Consider the following 17,315-nt stretch of genomic DNA (forward strand, 5'->3'; position numbering starts at 1 on the left):
GGAGACAGGAAGTAGTAAACTATGAAACGGGGAGACTGGGTCCTTGGTGCCTCTGCTTGGTTACACATGAGCTGGTGCGAGGGAACAAGAGGGCACTCCTTTGGCAGATGGGAACCCGAGCCCGGAGCAGTCTTGCTACCATCCCTACAGAAGCAAGCCAAGGGCAGACATCTCGCCTCGGACCAAACAGGGGTCTGGCTGGCCCACCTGGTAGCCTCCTACCCAGACCTTATTTCACTCCAGGCTTGAGAAGCAAAACCCTGCGGTGAGACAGTGACTGCTGGCTTGCTTGGGGGGGGGGGGGTGGTGCAGCCCCTTTCCCTGTGCCCCCAGCTACCAGGCCTGGAAGGAAAAACCAGGAGACCTTCTCTAGGGCTCCTCCATCAGCCCAAGAGCCGAGAGAGCCGAGCTGAGAGAGACCCTAGCCTAGCACTAGCCCCCAGAGAGCCACCACTGTCCTTCCACCGGCCACAAGGAAGTGGCTGCCGCTGGGTGCCAGCCAAACTCTGGGCTCTCCATCATGGGTCTTTGCCCACATGGCTGAGTTGCCCTGGTTGCCAAGAGCAGGACTGCATATCTGCAGAAAACCCACCAGCCTGGCACCACAGGTCCACACATGGTCCAGCTTGCTAAGGGCACACGCCAAGGGGAACATGGGAGTAGAGGTTTACACTTAGGATCCCTACAGGAAAGGGGGGGGGCTGGCTGTGTACTCACAAACACCCCCCCCCAAGCCGGGTTTCCACTAACGCCGACTCAGAGACCATACATGGCATCTGGGAAAGCCACAGGTTAGGAAAGGAACATAAATATACTGCATCCTATATTACATAAATACCCACACCAGGTTATATAAATACCAGTGCCCTCTGTCTGGGAGTTTTACATAAATACACTGCACATGACCCCCAAGCCCCTCTTCACTCACAGCTCTCAGCACAATCATCAATCCTGCAGTACCCCGCCAACGCTGGGGTCTCCCTATCCCGGAGACCAGAGCCCTGGAGGGAGTCAGTCTAGCATGTCCCAGCCCTCCTCCACTTAAAAGCCCCCCTCCACCGCCACCCCAAGAAATCGACTTCGGGGTAGGGGGTTTCTTCAGGGAATCAGAGTAGCTTTCCAATTCTTCACTCTGTCCCTTACTGGAGGGGTGGGGGAGGGGAATAAAAAAAGTTAAAAAAAAAATAGGGGGGGTGGCCATGAGGAGTCAAGACTTCTCAGCTGGTTAGAAAAATTACAACTACAAGCAGCCGGGCACATGGGCAGTCCCGTGTCACTCCGCCACACACACCACCCACCTTTCCACAAGGCCAAGACCCTGGTCAATGAATCAGTAGAATAAAAACTGAAGGAATACCCTAAGCCTAGAAAAGGCGTCCCAAACGCAAGTATTCATTGGAACTGCGCCCACTTCTCTCTCTCCAGACCCCCTTTCCAGGGGGAGGTTATGCTAAGAAATATGTGGGCAAACTCTGGACAAAGTAGGGGGAGGGGTGGCCTAAGTCGCAGCCCTGCCTCTGAGGCGCCCAGGCACCCAGCTTTCAGAAGCTTGAAGCACAAGGCTGTCTCGCACACCGCAATGAGAATCCAAGCGATAAATAACCCCCCTCCCTTCTTCTCGCCACAAAGGAAAACAAAGCCGGTGGCCCGGGTGACCACGCACCCCATCACTTAGGACCCCCGCGCGCCACCACCCTACGTGAGAACGGTCTCGGTGACCCGGAGCCCAGGGCACAGAGGAGGGGCCGAGGCCGGCCCGGAACCCGAGCGCCCCCGGGACCCCAGCCAGGCCCCTGCCGCAGGTCCCCCGCCCCAACCCCGGGCCGCCTCGGTGCACCCGGCGGCCTGCGAAGCACCCGTCCCCTCCGCGTCCCCGGCCGCGCCTTTGTCCTCACGGGCGGCGCCCCCAGCCCTGCGCGGACGCGCGTGTCCGCCCCGCGCTCGCGCAAAAAGAAAACACAAAGAGGCGGAGGGAACCCCGCTTCCCCGGCCCCCGATGCTCACCGCGCCGGGGCGGCCCGCCGGGGCGGATGCCAGAGGATTCGCCGGGCCGCGGGCGCGCCAGCCTCTCCCCGGCCCGCTGCGCTGCGCTCGGCCCGGCCGGGCTCAGGCTCCGCGCTCCGCCGCCTCCCGCCGCCCGCCCCCGCCGCCGGCTCGCGCGCTCCCTGCCCGCGCGCGCGTCCCCGCGGTTCCCATTGAGCCCCGGGCCCGCCCGCTGATGTCATCCCCCGCCCGCCGCCGCCGCCCCGGAGGATTTAAAGGGCCCGCAGCCCCCGGGAGCGGGTTCTGACGCTGCCACCCTGGGTGAAGGGGCACACAAAACTAAGATTTCCTATACTCCAGCCTTCTTGCCCTATCTCCAGCCAAAGCTACGGGGACCCCCGAGAGAATCAGCTGAGACTCCTGGCACTGCAAAAGAGATTTAGGGTTCTGTGGCCTGAAGGCTGTAGAGAACACTGGACAGGAGCTTTAGGGATAAAGCATAGGGACGGAGGGGCAGGGGCGTGGACAAGGACCAAGGATGTATGGCCAGAGAAAACTCAAGGCAGACACTTTTCTCTGCTCCCCTCTCTACCACTCAGATCCACTGTGACAGTCCCTCAGATCCCAATGTAGTTTTACCATTGAGCCCCCTGCCCCCACCAAGAACTCATACGTGAGTCAGGGACCCAGAGGTGCTCATTCAGCGAAGTCATCCCCCAAACAAGGCCTGGGTTTCCTTAACTGCAAACGAGGAAGGAGGACCATAGCCTTCCCAGGTCATGGGAGAGTTAATGAAGGCTTCCCACCAGCTTCCAGCTCCGCCATGGAAGGTCCCAGCACAAGGCTATTAAAATGATGATATTTACAGTGGGTCATGCAAAGCTCCAAGTTATGACACACCTACACATTCTCTCTCTCTCTCTCTCTCTCTCTCTCTCTCTCTCTCTCTCATACACACACACACAACTGTTACTGTGGACATAGTACCTCTGATCACCCCGGAAGCCCATCTCAGAAAGAGTCACTTCATAATAACTGCATCTTCTCCCAGAGGCCGAGGAGATTGCCAGAGACCTATAGACCAGGTCCTATCACAGGGCAGGATTCTGTGACCCAGAGAGGCCAAAAGATCTGCCCAGGCCCACACAGCCCAGCGAGATGGCCATGTTCATCTGACAGTCCTGGGGATGCCCATCAGAAGAGCAGCAGAAAGAGGAGGAGCTGGCCCCAGAGGCCTCTGTGACGGTAAACCGGTAAACCGGGCAATGGCTCCCTGTAGCACCTTTGCCGGAGCAGAGGCCATTAGCCAGATGGTGGACTGAGCATGGCTTGCTTGGTGCTTTTTGGCTTTGCGTTTGTCAACTGATTCACAATTGGCAGATGTTGTATGACAGGCCCACATTCTCTCGTGAAGCCTTGGCCACACAGGGCACACAAATCCCCACCAGAGACGGCTGGTCTGGACAGCGGTCAGCCTCGGTGGTCAGAGTCCAGGCTGTGGGGCCCTGGCAAGACTGAGCAGAACACAGCACACATCAGTGTCCTCCTAGCAATGTTACCACCCAAACCTTCCAACCTGGGCCCGGCTTTCCAAATGTGGGCCTGTTCTGCTACTGCAGCACCAGGAGAGGCGTTCAGCTCATTTAACCCTCTCCAGTGAGGACAGCAGACAGAACTGATGATGTTCACTCCGTGGTTTCCAGAAAGGGAATTGGAGGTACCTTAGCCCTCACTCGGGGGTATGGATCAAGGGTGATGGAACTCAGCTGCCTAAAGTCGCTCTCCTCCCTTTCTTGGTCATCGCAGGTCCTTTGGAACAAATCTTCCCTCTGGAGTCCACTGTCCCAGCTTCCCTTCCTCATCCTGTCACCTGCCCTCCATTTCAGGACTTGCAATCTCTCCCCAGCCCACACCCTCCAGCTATAGAATCTCTGCTGGGTATCCAGGGGTAGCTGGTCTTAAAAGTCCCAACACATACACACACACACACACACACACACACACACACACACATACACACACATACACACACATACACACACAGGAGTACAGGATGGTTGGACCTTCCTAAATTCCCTCTCCCAAATCTACCCCCCCTTGGAAGGAGGCTCCCCACACAGCTGCCTGTTGCCTGAGCCTCTTCCTTCCTACACCCTCACAAGTCCAAGCTGTGAGTCCTCTACAGAGCTTTGCAGCTGAGCTCTAAGGGGAAACAGCCGTGACGCAAAACCCAGTGGAGGAGAGGGAGGGAAGGAGGGAGACTTCTCCCAAGCAGAAATCCTGCATCATTCTAACAGGCAAGGGCTCCGCCCTCAGCTCCTCTCAAAGATCCTCCCCTCCTCAACTTCCAGCTTTCAAGCCCAGAGGTGTAGCTGGATGGCACCTCTCCCCGGTCTACCCTCCGCTCACCCACAAAACGCAGGCAGACAAACCCAGCTCACCAGAAGCCACACCAGCTTTGGACAGTTCTGAGTGGTCAGGAGCAGATCCCCCTCCCCCACCCCCTGCTCCTTTCTGAGCTGGACACTCCTACTGTTTCTTACTTTCATAGCCCTCCTGACTCCTGGACACTCTAGAGCACTGGCCTAGGGACTCAGGCACAGCCTTAGACACCCAGCACAGTGCGGGTGAGTCCAGGACCTAGCCGAGGCACTGGGCTCTTGACTATGGACATTCTGACTTAGCAAGTGTTCAGGTTGGTCCTAAAAATGACCTTCCCTTGCAGGTCCCTACCTATGATTCTCTGGATGATCTGGGTGCTTCTCTGTTATGACCTCCTGCCCTGGCCCTGACCCTGACCCTGGCTATTCAACTGCCTCATACACTTTCCTGAGAGCCACGTGCTCATCATGCTCTTGGGGGGTGGAGGGTCCATGCTCAGGCCTTCAAGAGAAGGCTTCCCTGTCTCCTGACTTACAATCCTATCACTGCCCTGCCAAGATGGCTGATCAAGGGGAAAAAAAAAAACCTCAGGACCTGAGTTGGAGCCTGAGAGCCCATGTTAAGACAGGAGAAGACAGGCTGGAGAGATGGCTCAGTGGTTAAAAACACCGACTTCCGAAGGTCCTGAGTTCAAATCCCAGCAACCACATGGTGGCTCACAACCCCTCTGTAATGAGATCTGAAGCCCTCTTCTGGTGTGTCTGAAGACAGCTACAGTGTACTTAGATATAATAATAAATAAATCTTTTAAAATAATAATAATAAAAAAAGACAGGAGAAGACTAATTTCACAGGGTTGTCCTCTGACCTCTACATGGGCTCTGTGGCACCAACGCAGCCCCACCCACGTAGCATCAAACAAAATTTAAAGTCAGTTGTATAAAATCCATCCGGGAGCCCAGACTCCTGCACTCTGTCGCCCACAAACACTCAGTGCTATATAACACACTCTGGGTGTGCTGTTGTTTATCTTCCGTCTCCCACTTAGAGGACTTCGGTCCATGAAAGCGAGGAGTTGATGCTATTTTGGCCTCCACTGTGCTGCGAATATCTATAATAGTGTCTGGCACCTGGTATGCGTTTAATAAATAGCTGATGGGAAAATGGACGTGAAGAGGCTTCTGCCCCCCCCCCCGCCCACACACACACACTTCATTAGCTAACCCCTGTTATCAGGCCCTAGCAACAGACCACACTGCTCCGTCCCATGAAATGCATCTGTCTCCAGAGCAGAGAGTGAGTGACTTAGAGTGACCTACCAGGAAGCTTCCTCAACCAGGCTTGCGAGGGGCTAAGCCCTGGGCATCCTCTTTCTAGCTCCTGCTCCAAACTATCCCATAAAGAAGCAACTCCAGAACCGGGGAGGGAGGTGGTACAGGCCCCTGCCCACCACCACCCCCAGCCCAACAACCCGCTTCCTGGGACCCGACTGGCGGAAGGAGAGAGCTGACTTCAGCCATGCATCCTCTCTCTGCCTGCCATGGCACACGCACAATAAATAAATGTAAATTTAAAGCACTAATGTGGCTCAGCAGGTCAGGACCACCAGAGTCCTGTCTCCAGCCCTCATAAACATAAACATTTTTAAATTAAAAATAAGCATTTTAGCCAGTCATGGCGGTGAATAAATACCTTTAATCCCAGCACTCTGGAGGCAAAGGCAGGTGAAACCGCTAACCTCAAAGCCAGCCTGAGGTCTACAGAGGGTGTTCCAAGACATCCAGAAAAAAAAAAAAAAAAAAAAAAAAAAAAAACTGTCTCAAAAAACCAACAACAACGACGATAGTAATAATAAATATTTTAAAAGTCTGGTCTCCCAGTCAGAGATCTGTGGAGTGCCAGCCAGAGGCTCCCTTCCTTCCCTCCACTGACTGACTTCCATCCCTCCAGGCTGATGTCCAAGGAGGCTGGGGAGCTGGAACCAGGAGTCCTCGTAGTCCTTGTGACTTTAAGAGGCTGGCTTCTGGGCGTGGGTGAAGTAAAGCTCAGCTTTCCTTGCAGTTCAGAAACAGAGGCAGGAGTGAGTTTGAAGCCAGCTTGATCTACACAGCAAGCCCCAGAACAGCCAGGGCTACATGTGGAGACCCTGTCTCAAACAACAACAAAACCAAGAGACTGGAGAGATGGGTCAGCAGTTAGGAGCTCATACCAGCAGCTTCTGTGAGAAGTCCACTGTCAGATCCAACACTTCTTTTAGCCTCTGCGGGCATGCGTACTCTGGGCACATAACTGCCCTACACACACACACACACACACAATTAAAAATTAAAAATAAGTTCTTAAAACAACAACAACAAAAGAAAGAAGGAGGCTGTGTTCAAATACTGAGTCTTCTGCTTTTTAACCGGATAATCCTAGGCAACTTCCTTAAAGCCTCCAGGCCCCATTTGTAAAGTGTAGCAGATTGAAAATCCATAAATAGGCTGTATGGGGAACACACCTTTGAGCCTAACACTTGGGAGGCAGAGGCAGGCGGATTTCTGAGTTTGAGAGCAACCTGGTCTACAGAGCGAGTTCCAGGACAGCCAGGGCTACACAGAGAAACCCTGTCTCAAATATAAACAAAGCCACAAAAACAGCTTTGTTCAGAAGAAGGTCTGAGTAGGAAGCAGTTGTAGGTCATGTTCCTGCTCTTAGAGAGTTGACTTAAGTCAGGGTCTCTTAACGAGGGTTCCTTTAGTATTGTGCGCTATACCAGGTGAAGTGAATCTCACTCATCCGTGCTTAGAAGAGTGTTCTCCCAGGGATTTGCCAGCCTGGTCCCTAGATGTTCCACAAGGTTCTCTCTCTTTCTCTCTCTCCCTCCCTCTCCCTCTCCCTCTGTGTGCGTGTGTGTGTGTGTGTGTGTGTGTGTGTGTGTGTGTGTGTGTGTGTGTGTGTTCTTCCAGCCACAGACAGGCAGAGCTGGGTCTTTCTTCTAGCAGGCTGCTGGTAATCCCATAATAAGCCAACCAGCTCAGGCCCCTGATAGTGGCTCCTCCTTCAGAGCCAGGAGGCCTGGCTGCAGGAGGCATAAGTTTGAGTCCTATGCCTGGTCAGGGCCGGCCTGGTCTACATGCGAGTTCCAGGAGAGCCAGAGAAACCCTGTCTCAAACCACCACCACCCCAAAAATGAAAAAGAAATCCATCCACACTTGTTCAGGGCCATGGTACTCTGACTCCTAAGTACCTTAGGCCCCGTTCCACACCTCACGTAATGGTTTCTGTGTACCTCAGAGTCTTTGCTTGGAGTGACCTGCCCCATACTCTTTTTTTTTCAAGACAGGGTTTCTCTGTATAGCCTTGGCTGTCCTGGAACTCACTTTGTAGACCAGGCTGGCCTCGAACTCAGAAATCTACCTGCCTCTGCCTCCCGAGTACTGGGATTAAAGGTGTGAGCCACCACGCCCAGCTCTTCAAGTCACTTCTTAAAGACTTTCCTCTTCACCCACCTCTGGTACTGTAGAGTTGAACCTAGGGCCTGGCAAAGCTAGAGTCTGAACCTTTCTTTACCTTTCGTCTTGAGATAGAGTCTCACTAAGTTGCCCAGGCTGGCCTTGAATATGCAAGCCTCTTTGTCTCTTGAGTACCTGAGAATCCAGGCCTGCACCAATAGGGACTTTTTTCTTTAAGATTTATTTATTTATTATGTGTATGAGTGAGTATGTATTGCCTGCATGTATGTATGTGTGCCCATCGATGGTTGTGAACCACCAGGTGGACACTGAGTACTGAACCCGGGTCCTCGACATGAACAGCAAGTGCTAGACTGCTGAGCTCTCTCTCCAGCCCCCAGCCGCATGGTCAGTCCCAAGTGGGCTTCTTCTCTGTCCTTTATAAGAAAGCCTGCTTTATTTTCTTCACGCTACTGAGGCAGTGGGAAAGACTGTTTTCCATGTCCTGGAACATAAGCTGCAAGAGAGAGAAACCTTGGGGCTGGAGAGATGGCTCAGCGGGTACACGCACCTCTTCCCAGAGCTCAGCTCCCAGCATCCGCATCGGATGGCTCACAACTGTCTCTAGCTCCTGGAGATCTGATACCTCTGGCCTTGAGGGCAGTGTGTGTGTGTGTGTGTGTGTGTGTCCATACACACACTACCCGGTGGCTCTCTGTCAGCCTGCTGTGCTGGGCCAGACCTTACGGAGCAGCTGTGGGGCTCCTTTAGGCCATCAGTTTCCAGAGGGACCAGGAGTACTCACCACAAGAAACTCTAACATCTCCCTCAGACCCCAAAGGCCCTTCACCCTTCCCTCGCCCCGCCTCGTCACCTCCCTAACCCTCTAACCCATGCAGAGCAGTGCCTGCCCACTGCTTGTAAGGCTGTCCATAGCCTCCAAGCACGCGCCTCCTCTGCTCTCTGGGAAGTGAGGCTCTCCTTCCCAGGGACTCACAACCACTTATTATCTGGGGCTTGGGATGAGCATGAAGAAGGATTTCTCCTCTTCCTCAGCTCCGTGACTCATTGACTCGTGTTCTGGCCATGCCACAAGCCTGTCCACAAACACTTCCTGATGCCAGCTCCTTTGAGGGGACCTGAGAGGTCCACTCCAACCTGCTTACCCAGACTTGAAGATCAACCACAGGGCTCATCATAAATAACAAAGACGGGCAAAGAGTAGCCAGAGAACATTCTAGAGAGGGGTTGCTCTTGCTCTGTTCCCAGGGCAATCCATGACATCCACTGTCCCACCAAGTTAGTGTGGCCACTGTGTTACACCCCAGTGCCCAGACTGGTCTGATGGTCCTAGACTCAAGGACACCTCTCGCCAGGCTCCTGAGTGTTCAGACTGTGGGTGTACCATCATATCCAGCCCTGTTTATTCTTAACCTGCAGTGGAAGACTGTCCAAACACAGCTCTGATTTGTTCCCACAGTCAGACTACCCCCCCCCAACCCGTGTCTACAGAGAATCAGAGCATTGGCGTTGTGATGGGAGGAAGGGAGCTCAGTGGAAGAAGGTAGGATTTGAGAGGCAAAGGAAGAAGGAATCTGGGTAAACCCAGCAAGCACACTACTTCAGTCATTTCCCACTCCCGGGAAGCAGGAGCCACTCTCACACAGATGGTCACACATTCCAACAACCCCAGAAGCCTCTAATAGATTGCTCAGGACAGTTTAGAACCTTGCGTGCAGATCGGGGTTGGGGAAGAGAGGCAGGGGGAGTGCCAGAGTGGGCATGTATGGGATAGACAATATGCCTGGCTGCCCCTTGGACATTTCTCAGGCATTTGGTTTGATTCTGCAGCTGTCCTCTGAGCAGAAGGACAAGCTCACGAGAGACAAGAGTCCCTACTTGTGTCCAGGGAGAACGTCAAGGCTCACGGAGCTCATGAGAATCTGAGTGCCTACATTCAGGAACTCTGTGAAAGCCCAGGGAACTAATAGACCCATGTTGGAGCATGCTCTGCCTCTGCTCCCGTGTGGGCCACTCAGGTAGCCATGTCCCTTGAGTGTGGCGCATGCCTTGAAGCCCATCTCTCAGAAGGCAGAACCAGGGAAGATCCTTATGAGTCTGGAGCCAATCTGGTCTACGTAACGAGTCCCAAGCCAGCCAGGGTTACATAGTAAGACACTATCTCAGAAACAAAAAAAAAAAAAACACAACAACAAGAACCACACACACACAAACAATACAAAATTAGCTGTGTCCACGGGTGAGCCTCTGCACCTAGCAAGAGCCGGTGAGCATAGATAGATAGAAAAAACACAACTTGAGCTCTTATGCAGCTTCCAACTTGGTCTTCTGGATGTTACTTATTTACATGTGCATGCAGGAACCTGTTCCCTTGAGTGAGCATTCGGGTGGAGGCCAGGGGCTGACACCGCTCTTCCTCCATCGCCGTCCACCTTGTTAGTTTTAGTATGTCTTTTCTTTTCTCTTCCTTTCTTCCCAGGCTGGTCTTACTGCCTCTGTTGAGAACCATCTCCTTTTGGACGCCATCCTTAATTTTGACATGGTGTCTGTCAGTGAACCTAGAAATCTCCAGTTTGTCTAGAGCGGCTGGCCATCACGCCCTAAGGATCTGTCTCCCTGTCACTGGACATAGAGATGATAGCAGCTGCCCCTGACTGGGGCTTAAACTCAGACGGCACATCCACATGGCAATCAGTTCACCAACAAAGCCATCTCCCAGACCATATGTATTCTATTGCAATATTTATAATACATTCGCCAACCTGGCAGAATTTATACGCTGTGAGCATGTATATAAAAAATATCAAATTCGGGGCTGGTGAGATGGCTCAGTGGGTAAGAGCACCCGACTGCTCTTCCAAAGGTGCAGAGTTCAAATCCCAGCAACCACATGGTGGCTCACAACCATCCTTAACAAGATCTGAATCCCTCTTCTGGAGTGTCTGAAGACAGCTACAGTGTACTTACATATAGTAAATAAATCTTTAAAAAAAATAATATATATATCAAATTCATGCTCAAAGTACTCTCACCAGGCAGACACGCAGGCCACATGTATGTGCGGACACAAATTCTTCACTGGCTATTCCAGGTCATATTGGGAGGCTGGGATTAAAGGATCATTCTAACCTTAGTTTCCTGTCTCAGAAATATCCTGGCAGTGAGATGACCCAGGGGTAAAAAGTCTGACTCTTTGAGTCCCATCTGTGGAACTCCTAGTGGAAGGAATGAACTAACTCTACAAGTTGTCTTCTGATCTCCACATGTATGTTGTGGCATTCACACACACACACACACACACACACATTAAACAAATAAATGTTTTAAAAATTGTGAGGCTAGAGAGATGGCTCAGTGGTTAAAACACTCACTGCTCTGACAAAGGACTGAGAGTTTGGTTCCCAGCACCTCCATTAAAGCTGTTCACCATTACCCACCAGGTCCAGGATATCTGATGCCCCCTTGTGGCCTCTGCCAGTATCAGGCATACATGTGGTGCACAAACACACATGCAGGTGAAACACTCTCCCAGAAGAGGCAACCAGCATAGAGAGAGGACCACCCTGGTACTAGATGAGCTGGCTTTGGATCCTGGCTGTGCTCTGGGCCAGTCCACTACTCTGTGCCTCAGTTTCCTATCTGTAATTTGACAACGTCCCGATTTCATGGCACTGCTTTGAAAGCTGGATATTCTCCATGCTAAAGCGCCTGGTTTAGCAACACCAAGTCCCTGGGTTCGATTCCTAGCACAAGAGTAAACTTCAGACTTGGGATGGAGTTCACGTGGTAGGTAGGGTGCTTGCCAGCATGCAGGAAGCTCTGGCCTCAAGCCCCAATACTACATACACCAGGCATGGTAGCACAGGCCTGCATTCCCAGCACATGAGGATCAGAAGTTCAGCGGCATCTTCAGCTCAAGTCAAGCCTGGACTATGTCTCAACAATTAAAAACCAACCTTGAGAGGAAAATAAAAAACAAAACCAAAAAACAAACAAACAAAAAGAAAAAAACAAACAACAAAAAAAAAAAAGAAAAGAAAAAAGAAACAAACACAAAACCAACCTTGACACTGGTGTAAGGGACGCTAGGAGGTAGCCAGGCACGGCTGGTGCTCTGTTGCTCTTCTTTGTTATTTATTACCTCTTTCAGGCCCTACAGCTAAAGGCAGCGTGGAACTCTCAAGCTCAAATCCTCCTCCCACCTCCACCTCCCAAGTGCTGGGATTAAAGGTGTGTGCCACCACCGCTGGGCATAGCCACAGCCACAGCCACATTTTTAACATCTAGAGGGTCCATGAAGTCCAGAACTCAGAATCAAGCCCCTGCCTTGGGCCTGAGACCCATTTACTTCTCTTCTGCTGATCTGGTCAAGAACCAGGACAGCCAGAGATATACACAGAGAAACCCTGTCTCGGAAATAAACAAACAAACAAACCCCTGTGGCTACAAAATGAAACCTATTGTCTGTGGATGATGAGACGATGCCCTCTCACATAGCAGAGCATGCCTCCTCTTCAATTCCCAGGTATAAGGGGACCTGGCTACCTACATCAGAGGTATCAGACCAGGTGGAAAGGCATCAGGCCAGGTGGAAAGGAACACCCGATGGGCTGTGAGCCCTAACTGCAGGCTCCCGACACTTATGTGCTATCCCAGGGTTCTCAGCCTTTGCTCCTCATCTGTGGAAGCACAGTGGAGCAGATCACAGGAAAGCTCAAAGTCTCGGAGGGCAGCTGCAGGGCAGGGGAGGTGAAGAGGGATGTAGCTGCGGACCCTAACAGGAAGCCACAGCTCCCCCATCCCAGTCCTCTACTACTTTACATCTGAAGCCTGTTAGGAAGCTCAGAAGGGGAGAGGCAGGGTGGGGTGCACGACTAGAAGTTGACCCAGAGTAGGAGGTGTAGTGAGAATCCTAGAGTTTTGCTTTCTTTAACAGAAATAGTATAAGAACGTACTTCTGTTTTAATCCCAGGTGTGGGATACAGGGCTGCTTCAGATTTTTCTCAGCAGCTGACTATGATTTGTCCCGTGCTCTAGCAGAGGCATGGTTTTGCCAGCTGCAGATAGTTTCTGCGATTGTGTGACTCTTGGAATTCTGGGAACTTTTTAGAGGGTATATAAATGCTAGGGCCTCGACAGGCATGGTGTGTGGTTGTTGATCATTCAGGGTGTGTGCGCAGTTTGTTAGGAGTCATGTTCGAAGAAGAAACAAGAAGAAATTAAATTCAGAGGTCTCTAGCTCTCTCTCCCCTCTATCCTTCTTTCTTTCCTAACTAGTGATAGGAAGTAAACGGGGAGGGGCAGAAAGTTAACAATGTAACAAAAACTGGCTACAAGGAGGCCTGGCTTCTTAAGCACTGACAGGTAGTGAATGCATCTGGGAGCTGTCAGACCCATTTCACACAGAAGTAGAGACTCCTGTTTGACTCACCCTTGACACACTCTTATTCCAGTCTAGCTCTGAGATCCTGTGTGCGTGCACACAGCAGGCTGCATGGAGGTCAGGAGTCAGCTCTCTCCTCCTACCAAGTGGATTCTGGAACGTTCAACCTTGACAATGACTTATTTACCTTTGCAGCCATCTCACTGGCACCCGCCCCATATGGAATTTGATTTTTGTTTTTTGTCTTTTTTTAATGATTTTATTTATCATTTTATGTGTATTGGTGTTTGGCCTGCATGTATGTCTGTACGAGGGTGTCATATCCCCTGGAACTGGAGTTACAGACAGTCCTAAGCTGCCAAGTGAGTGCTGGAAATTGAACCTGGGTTCTCTGGAAGAGCGGCCAGTACTCTTAACCACTGAGCCAGCTCTGCAGCCCCACCCTTGGATCTGTTTTTTTAAGACAAAGTCTCATGTATCTTAGACTAGCTTCAAACTCAAAAGGTAGTTGAGGTTGACCTTGAACTTTTGATCCAGTTCTGCGTCACATCTGGAGTGCTAGGATTACAGGGTTGAGCCGCCACTAGAGGCTGGAGCAGTGCAAGGACCTGGGGCTTCATGCAAGCTAAGCTAGCGCTTTACCAACTTAGCCACATCCAGCCCCCCCACACACACACCTCACCTCACCTCACCCCTGCCTTTGGTCAGGGTTTCTCTGTGTAGCCCTGGCTGTCCTGGAACTCACTTTGTAGACCAGGCTGGCCTCGAACTCAGAAATCCGCCTGCCTCTGCCTCCCAAGTGCTGGGATTAAAGGTGTGCTCCACCACTGCCCTGCACCTTTTGATATTTTAAAGACAAGAACTCATGCAGCCCAAGCTGTAGCAGAGAATCACCTTCAACTCCTGATCCTCCAGCCCTTACTTCTGCAGGGCCGGGATCACAAACTTGTACCACCCTGCCCACAGGAATCTTGAACAAATCTTAGCCTCCAGTGGCCTCTGCTCTGGAGTTGATCACACAGCCCCCCTCCTGTACCCTCCCCTTCTTTTCTTCCACTCTGAATCTCTCCCCTAGGCTCATACCAAGAGGCTGACTCTACATGCCTGGTGGTTGCTGACCCTGCCTCTGGGACACTGTGTCTGCCTCACAGAGTGTGGTCCTACACTGTCCCTCCTGGGGCCTGTCCATCTGTTCGGGACCAGAGACCTCCATTCTGGGAGACCTCCCTCAGCACCTTCTCCCGGTCCAAGGCTCCGATTGTACGGCACCTTTAAGCCTCACTCACACACTTGGGAAAGTAGCTCTCCTACTCCTCAGAGGAAGGTGGTCTTTCCCAAGATCATACTGTCCGGAGGAGTGGGGGGTGAGCATAGGGCTCCTGATCTCTGCTCTCCGAATGCAGACATTACCTTCATCTCCCCCTCACTTCCTTTCTCTGGGATTCAGAAAAGCGCCCAATTGCTGGCCATCCCTCATTTGTAACACTACACAGCCATTAATAAGAATGATTACACACAGATACCGGGGTGAGTAATAGCAGAAGATGCTTATACAATGTTGAGAGAAAAGCAAGACATAGAAACTGTAAATACAGTATGAGGAAACGACGCGCAAACACCGCCCCCCCCCGCCCCCAGCACAGAAAGACTGCGAGGACATAACACCCAAATCCCACGGCAGTTCAGTTTGGGTCTCAGTAACATCGAAGACATCGTCCCTAGTTTCCTCGGTTCAACAAATAGTCATTCAAGTGCACACTTCTAAAGAGAGCATCATATAAACCAGTCATAATGTATTTGTGGTTTAAGTATTTCAGACCAGCTCCTTCCGGCTTAACTTCCCGAGCCGCAAATACCTCCAAAGCCTACGTTTTCAAGTTCAGGTAAGTGTGCCTAAGAGACCAGAGAGGAGTTTGGAACCACCAGCACCCGGCTCCTTCCAGGCTCTGCCAAGCCTGGCCTCTGAGCTTCTCCAGTGGGACTTACCTGATGCAGGGAGGTCAGCCTCCGCGGCTCGAAGACGCGCACACCTGTCACTCTAGGAGAGGACTCGCTCGCCAGCCGCGAGCCCCGGAGGAGGGAGTCGGAGGGGGCGGGGCATGACGTCACCCAAGCCCCGCCCTCGACTTCCCGGTCCCGCCCCGGCTTCCCAGCCCTGGGGGTTCGTGGTTCTCATGCTTCTTGAATGAGGTGCTGGACACTTCTGTCCACACTCACGCCCTGCGTGCCTGGGCTCCTGGCCATCTGCCCTGCCTCCTCCTTCCACCCACTCCCCTGTTAATGTGGAGCCGTCAGACTCTAGGTTGAAGCTAGCTGGGGCAGGGAGCAGGAATCTGATTCCCAGTGCGTTTTCTTCTTTGTACGCGCTCCCTACCCCCCAACTCTCCCCTATCCCGCCTCCCCCTGCTAAAGGTTCCGGGGAAGACGGGATTATGGAACCCTGTGGGTTGGGTAAAGGTCGCCTGGTTGAGAATGTTCCTACAGTCATATCGCTACACAGGTGGCTCAGGTAAAGAGCTCTTTTTGGAAAGGAGCTAGCTATCCCAAAGCTTTAAAAAACCCGTGTTTGCCTTGGACCAGCCAAGTTTTCCGAATTCTGTCTTAACAAAGTCATCTGCAATACAAGTAATTGTGCGTGTGTGTGTGTGTGTGTTTGTGTGTGTGTGTGTGTAAAAACTGAAGCAAATCTAAATGTCTAACAAACTGGGGTATTGCTGAATAGCCAAATGCAACAAAGGATTGTTATGCAAGCATCAAAGGGTATGTTTACAAACAGCTTATGATAATATGAGGAAATGTTATAATATTAAGGGAATTAAAAGCAGGATGTAGACACAGTCACAGTTGAAAACAAAACACAATTTGTGCACAGGGAAGAAAATGCCCTTGGTGCCTTGGGTAGGTGGAGGCATGATGAGGCTTGTTCGGCCCTTTCTTTTCAACCTCGGATGGGCTTATTTCATTGTTCGGAGCTCTTTTACTTTGCTCTTGTGCTGAGGGCTTTGTGAACGTGAGGCAAGCAATCTTCCACAGCCTTCACTTCCTGAAAAGTCCCCATTAGCCTGCAGAGCCCCTCACTGCCCATACACAGGCCAGCGGGAGGAAGAGCTACATGTCCCTGAGTTGGGAGGAGGAAATGAAGGCCTGAAAGGCCCCTTCTCCAGTCACATGACTAGAAGGGGTCAGAGAAGCACTGCTCTGTCCCAAGGTCAACCAGCCCCTAGGCCAAGAGTGCCATGGGCCTCGGTTGGGCTAAAGGCACTGGGAGGTGGTGGCTCTTTGCAGTAGCCTCAAAGGAGATCCATGATTCGGGAAGCACCTCCTGTGGGGACAGCCTGGCCTGCCCTCCTGTAGCAGGGCGAACCTCTCAGGACCCAGAAGACCCTGGGGTGACTGCTAGAGGCTCAGGGGTGGGGGTTGGGAGGGAGGGAAGGTGTGGGCTGAAACTCCCATAGAGGACTCTGCTACCAATTCATTTAATTGCTGGTGTGGGCTTTCTGAGTAGGTGTGGTAGTAACAGCAACACTTGGAGGGGCTGAGGCAGAAGGACTGAGTTTGGGGACACCCAGAAGGAAAAAGGGACATTTCAGACATGCTTTAGTGAATATCTCTGGCAAACAGCTGGTTCTCTAAAACCCCAACACCAAACATCATATCCCATCATTCCATGCTCTATATCAAGTACCCCCATGTATCTCTTCTTTTTTTTTTCTTTCTTTTTTTTTTTCTTTTTTTTTCTTTCTTTCCATGTATCTCTTCAACGTGCTCACCCCTCCACATCACCATCACCACTACCACCACCACCACCAAGTGCCCCTTGGGGCAGGAGCGGTGGCTCAGCAGTTAATAGTACTGGCTCCCCGTGCAGAGCCTCAGGTTCAATTCCCAGCACCAACACGGCTCACAACCATCTACAACTCCAGACCCAGGGCATTTAACACCCTTTTCCGACTTCCATGGACATGGCGGCGTGCATGTGCACATACAGGCAAAGAACCCAAACAACTCCAACAAAATCATCTGAATAATTTTTACATTAAAAATAAATAAATAAGCCGGGAGGTGGTGGCGCACGCCTTTAATCCCAGCACTCGGGAGGCAGAGGCAGGCGG

The 17,315-nt window shown here is 51.9% G+C and overlaps 1 protein-coding gene across 6 annotated transcripts in view; it reads right to left on the bottom strand.

The window, feature by feature from the left end:
• The window catches only part of LOC110334729 (casein kinase I), a 36,576-nt gene extending 21,368 nt beyond the window's left edge, over positions 1-15,208 (bottom strand). For 4 of the 6 annotated variants that reach the window (XM_029548072.1, XM_029548071.1, XM_021216591.1 and 1 more), the window contains exon 1: positions 2,005-2,127. The gene's annotated coding sequence lies outside the window, so the exon portion shown is untranslated. Of the gene's footprint in view, positions 1-1,663; positions 1,681-2,004; positions 2,128-15,189 lie in introns of those variants that run through there. The other 2 variants (XM_029548070.1, XM_029548069.1) reach the window with 2 other exon arrangements.
• Between the last annotated feature and the right edge of the window lie 2,107 nt (positions 15,209-17,315).

Source organism: Mus pahari, chromosome 17 (assembly GCF_900095145.1).
Source record: "Mus pahari chromosome 17, PAHARI_EIJ_v1.1, whole genome shotgun sequence".
In the NCBI taxonomy this organism is placed as follows: Eukaryota; Metazoa; Chordata; class Mammalia; order Rodentia; family Muridae; genus Mus; species Mus pahari.